The sequence below is a fragment of the Perna viridis genome, chromosome 2 (genome assembly GCF_037379345.1).
Source record: "Perna viridis isolate PV_CMFRI_1.1 ecotype Kerala chromosome 2, ASM3737934v1, whole genome shotgun sequence".
NCBI classification, from domain to species: Eukaryota; Metazoa; Mollusca; class Bivalvia; order Mytilida; family Mytilidae; genus Perna; species Perna viridis.
Genome location: NC_142446.1, coordinates 15,379,819 through 15,386,088, shown reverse-complemented (window position 1 = coordinate 15,386,088; position 6,270 = coordinate 15,379,819). Strand labels below are relative to the sequence as shown.

General features: G+C 34.3%; 1 long non-coding RNA gene across 1 annotated transcript; it reads right to left on the bottom strand.

Annotated features, from left to right (window-relative positions):
* Positions 1-1,433: 1,433 nt before the first annotated feature.
* LOC148623793 (uncharacterized) lies at positions 1,434-6,000 on the bottom strand. The gene is made up of 3 exons (XR_015920164.1): positions 5,693-6,000; positions 2,402-2,492; positions 1,434-1,657 (listed from the first exon to the last, which is right to left on the bottom strand). It is a non-coding gene; the product is annotated as an uncharacterized LOC148623793 (long non-coding RNA).
* Between the last annotated feature and the right edge of the window lie 270 nt (positions 6,001-6,270).

The window sequence follows — 6,270 nt, the reverse complement described above, 5'->3', positions numbered from 1 at the left end:
GTAGGTTTAGGAATTGATTTAAAGAGCAAAAAGTTTATTATCTAAATGCGTTTTTCTAAAATAAAGAAGCAAAATAACAGCAACAAATGTTATTTTTGGAATTTTGACGGCTTAACCTACAAGGAGAAGTCGTTTTCAACCTTGTCCCAATAGAAACGTCTTTAAATCTTGTCATAAGGAACATTTATCAATTGAAATATTTTTCTATCATTTTTCGGCCTTAATAGACAATCCTGAGAATCGCAAGTTGGATATTAAGTGTGACCCCTTTAGTAATTTCAATAAGTTCCTGTTAAATTCTAGGCGACTAAATAGTGCTCGGAAACCTAGCCGGGGGCTATGCGCTCTGCCCACAGAGCAGCTTGGGTGTGTGCCCCAGGTGGTGGAATGGGGTACCCCTGGCGTGTTACATGCTGGGCTGGTCAGGCTGTAATACGGAAAACCTGACCGCAAACCATAGTGGTGCAACGTGTTGGGAAAGATGCCACGTTCCTCGCACGTTAAAAAACCCTACTGTGGTATTTTCCCGGAGTAAGAACCATAGGGCTCCTCCACAGGAGGCTAAATTGCCCGACCCTACCCACCTCTCCTTGTTTCCAGTGGCAATCAAAATTTGTCGACCCCATTATCCTTGTGTCCTATCCCGTGTTTCATTTCATCATCATTCATGTTCATTTTATCATCCATTTCATGTTCATCGCCTAAATATAACTGAAATATTGCTGCTCGGGCGTTAAACCCAAACAATCAATCAATCAATCTCATACCCTATTAGTACCACTTTTTATGATGAATCATTATTGATTGCGCTTAAGCAGAGTGTTTTATACCTGTCTACCTTCAATAATGCATGTGCATTTCTTTCATTTTTTTTTCTGCATGATTGTTTTAGTGTAAACATTTTATTTATTTAGAAATTCAAACAATAGCAGCCCCGTGCAGGTCCGGGTGTTAAAAGAATAGGCCTGCAGCAGCGCTAAGCTTGTCGTATAAGGCGACTAAATAGTGCTCAGAAACGTAGCCGGGGGCTAGGCGCTCTGCCCACAGAGCAACTGGGATGTGTGCCCCCAGGTGGTGGAATGGGGTACCCCTGGCGTGTTACATACTGGGGTTGTCAGGCTATAATACGGAAAACCTGACCGCAAACCATAATGGTGCACCGTGTTGGGAAAGATGCCACGTTCCTCGCACGTTAAAGAACCCTGCTGTGGTATTCAATAGGAGTAGGAACCTTTGCGCTCCGCCACAGGAGGCTAAATTGCCCGACCTTACCCATCCCCCTGTTTCCAGTGGCAATCAAAATTTGTCGACCCTATTATCCTTGTGACCCATCCTTTTTTTTTCATTTCATGTTCATCGTCTGAATATTGCTGCTCGGACGTTAAACCCCAACAAACAAACAAACAAACAATAGCATGATTGTTTTACCACTATGTATTACATTAAAATACAAGTAACTCTTATATTTTTCCAACAAATAGGTGCTACGAAATCAGACTTCATATTTGTAGTTTTTATTAAGAGATGTTGACATGTACCAGCACTTGATAATCATGAACTTTGTTTCATGCCTATATAGTGTCTCAGCACAAAAATAGTCCATTTTGCTTTTGCTTTCTTCTTGCTACAGCTAGTGAAACTTTAAAAGGGATTATCACTGAAAAGAAATCAAGGAAAAATTGATAACAATGCCTTTGATAATTGCAATACGTTATAATATGTAAATGCATGAAAATATACATGTATTTTAGCCACTTCATACGGAAGTACAGAAACCTCCTCTTGGTGAGAAATATTCTTACATGTACATGTACAAATAATTGTGTGCAAAATCGGGCAAAAATAGAGGTTGGGTGGTTATCATTGTCCCAGGCTTTTACTGCTTTTTAAGCCACCTAGTTAGTACTGGTTGATTGAAATTTTGCAAACAGTATTTCTGTAACATTATAATTTCTGTCCTATATTATAGAAAGTTAATACAATAAATATATATATTATTTTAGTGTTCTAAAATGTAATTCTTAAAATATCTCTATCAGCTGTCCAAATTAAGAAAAATGAATACTTCTTTCCCTAAAATAATTCAAATTTATCTTAAATAAAACATAACAAACTTTACAAAAGTGTAATACAGTGTACTTCATGAGCACATCTTTGTTTCAATAACTGTTAATAACAGGTAACATAAGTAAGAGTAGAATAGGTTACTTTTCACCTAACTGACAGGTGGTCATTGTTAATACAACATCCCCCTCATAATCAGGAAGATCATTGAAGTGGTGAGTTTAAAACAATAAATTACAGTCATTTCATCTACTAGACAAAACTTCTAAATACAAAAACTGGAAAGTTTACTAATGCTATTGCTTTAGGGCTTCTCCCATGTATGGTTTCTAGTTACCTGATGATTTATAATGATGTCTGGACCCCCATTTCATAATATCTGGATCCATCCCTGTATGTTGATTTATTTATGAGCAATTAATGTCACACTGTAAAGTAAATAACAAATTTGTTGCAAGTATTATTATATTACAAATATTATAATATCATGTATGAAATCTTTAATAAATACTGTACTGCATATGCCGGTAACCATAGAGTACATGCACATGTATTTTTGTAGTTTTCAGTATAAATTTCCTGTTCACATACATACAAATGTAAATTGCAAATTTAGTTTAGACGTATATGACAACTGTTCTACACTAGCAATGTTTACAGTAGACCTATCACCAGTTCTGAAAATTTTAAATCATTACAACGGCGGAACGAGCGTAGGGGCGTAGCGTACGGTGTTGGTGTCATTTTTGGTAACGTCGAAATCGGCAAAATTTGACGTCTTTTTTGTATTGGGACGTACATCGTTCTATAATTGTTACATGTAAAAAGAAGTGGGCTTAATTATTTTTTTTCATAAAATAACACACACGACATTTTTTATTATTTAATTATCCGATTCGATATTATTTTTTCGTACGTTTTGGTCAATTGAAATTGATCAGATTACATCCTGATATGGTAAATAGTTTGGCATCAACCATTTAAAAATGATTTGAAGAAAATTTTATCCTATGAGAAAAATGTTAGGAATTATGTAAACAAATTTCGTAATGCGAAAAAAATAAAACACCCTCACTAAAACAGAAAGCCAACAAACCTACAAGCAAAAAAGTCGGTAGCACACTCCCCTCCCCCCCCCCGGAAATCATATTTTAAAAACGTATAAAGTGAATATTTCCTATTTGGTTTTATATCTCTAATGTAGATGTATGTTGATATTTCCGAATACATGTACTCCTTTCGGAATTTTATAAGGTCTGTTGCTAAACATAAAACATTTCTAATTATTAAGAGAAAATAAAACCTTTGCAAATCTCCCTTCTTTGAGAAAATTTGAGAGCGAAATCTTCTGTTTTTATTATACAACGAAAAAAACTTGCGGTCGTATAATGTTATGGCGTAGTGTTCGTCCGCGTCGTCGTCGTCGTGGTCTGGGGACACTTGTCTCCGTGCGATTACTCAAGTTGTGGTTGACGATTTGTTCTGAAATGTTGATATGATTTTACCAACAAAGAAGATTCATATTCAAGTTGGACTTTGTTGCCCCTGATGCTAAAGAAAAAGGGCCAAAAAGGGTAAAAATACGTATTTTATTAAAACCCATGCAGATTGTTTTTTTTTTCGATTTTAAATATTCTATTTTTAATGTGTTCTTTATTTAATTCGGCTAAACAAATGTACAGCAGATTTTTACGTTTTCACGTAATAGGAGTCAAAGTTGGGCAACACCTAAAAACATTTTCATAACTTTTTTTTTTGGTCCGATTTCGAAAGTTTTTATTTCATTGGATTCTTCATTTGTTTCCTCATTTATAATCCTACCTGCATTTTTCAATCAGATTTCGGATATCTCTTACGGTTATCGAGTTATAAGGGGTCAAAAGTTAAAAAGGCCACACCAGAATAAATATTTTTTTTGTTTTGTTTTTGGTCCGATTTAAGAAAAAATCAAAAAAAAATATTTTTGCAATATTTGTACAGCTTATTATATCTTATAGCTAAAATAATTGTCAGGAGGTAATTAGGTGATCATGAAATACGTTGATTTTACAATATTTCACTAGCGAATGTGCAAGCACGTGTCTGCATACTTCAAAATACTTTGATGCAGACACACTGATCCCGATTTCACCAGAACATCATTGCATATGAACATACAGGAGTGCGCGCAAGGGCTTTCTTTTTCCTGTTTTCTTTTCAATATTTCTTTAATTATTTTATCAGATTCGCTAAAATCGTATTTTTTTTATTTATTACGTCCACAGTCGTAATAATTTAACTTTTCAATACTTTTTATTGTTTTTAAAATTGACGTTAGAAGAGTTTTTACGTCGCGAAACAGAACGTTACTTTGGACACGTCAAAAATGTCCTTCGTGACATTTTTGTTAGACACGGTTTTACGTATATGTATAACCCATTTGCTAAGCCAAAGAAAAAATGAAATGATAAAACCATAGAGGAGGATGAATACATTTTTAAGTACATGTATATGAAGAAATCGACTCAACACCATTTGCCTTTTTTGAACAATTCGTTCGAATTTCGCATGGTTTTTAGATGTTGTGACATTTTGGTTAGACACTGACAAAATGCTGCGCTTAGATACATGTTCAGTCAAGTACCATTATTTTTAGAATATACTATCTGCAGCATATATACACGTAAATATCAAAATTTCATAGTGATTAGTTCACTCAAAGCTAACGAAAAAAGCTTTTGATAAAGACTGGGTAGCACGCAACGTGTAGAAAACGTCGGGAAAAAGACAACGTGACATCACAACATACGTGCGTATTTATCTACCATTCGACAAGAAAACTCATTATTTTTTAGAATAAACATGATATTCTGAATATTTATACAGTCCTTTAAGCGTGAATATACTTTGGTAAAAATACTATTTGTTGTTATATTTTACAACCGTAAACAAGAAAGTAGCCAATGGCCAACGTCGAAAAAATTAAGATTTGTGACATAATTGAAATACGGACAAAAAGGCTTTTAACAAAAAGACTGATTGAACATTTTATGTATAATTTCATTGGGGTCATGTAATAAATTGCCAATATAGTTAATAAAAGTCCCGATTGAAAAAATCTGTTCGCATAACTTTAAAAAATATGTCTAACATTTTGTCTTCGAATCGGTTTCTTTCCATTTTTACAATGTCCACATCAAAGGGGAGATATTTGTGATATTGTAATACGCTTTGATCTAATCATTACGACATGAAAAATATGACATCGTCTGCAGCTCAAACTGCTCTTTCCAAAAAAGTTTGTTTTATCAAAATACGACAAGAAACAACTTAGATATATTGGTGAAATGGGAAGCAAGCATTTCTTAATGTTACCCGTCCACATATGAAAATAGACGTTCTTGTGATCGAAAAATGCTTTCCCTCCACAATTAACGGCATCTTTCAAAGATTAATGATTGTAATCCTTAAACAACAACCATTTTCGAACATTTTACTATCTATATTGACTTTGATAACTCCACATTCTAATAGCAATATTTCGGTTTTCGTGACCATCCCCGGTTCAATCGAATGTGACACCAACAACCTACGCAGCGTATGTGTACATTGGAAGTATATAAACAAACTTATGTATACCTTCACTTACCTAATACATTGTACATGTATGATTGTCCCTGAAAATGAGGTCTTAGGAAAGGTCTACTTTTGGGTGCCTTGATATCTATCATATTTTCAATCCACATTCATGGACAGAATTTCTAACCTAATTGACTGTGTCCTTCATGTGTCATGAAAATCCTGTATCCAACTTTAAGATCTGCATTCTAAATGTATATCTTGACAATGCACTGAAAAAGAACCATTTTGATAATCAATTATGACTTACATGTATATGGATATAATACACGTGTACATTCCATACTGAATATTACATGCCAAAATCTGTATCACATTTTTTTATTATACCAATATAGGTCTAGGGGTGTGATATAGGATATGCGATATAGGTCTAGGGGTGTGATATACAGTATGCGATATAGGTCTAGGCCTAGGGGTGTGATATATGGTATTTAAATCACAGGTGATTGAAAATCTGAGAATGGGGCAATACATTCAAAATGTTTGTTTGTTTGTTGGGGTTTAACGTCCGAGCAGCAATATTTCAGCTATATTCAGACGATGAACATGCAATTGATGATAAAATGAACATGAAATTATGATGAA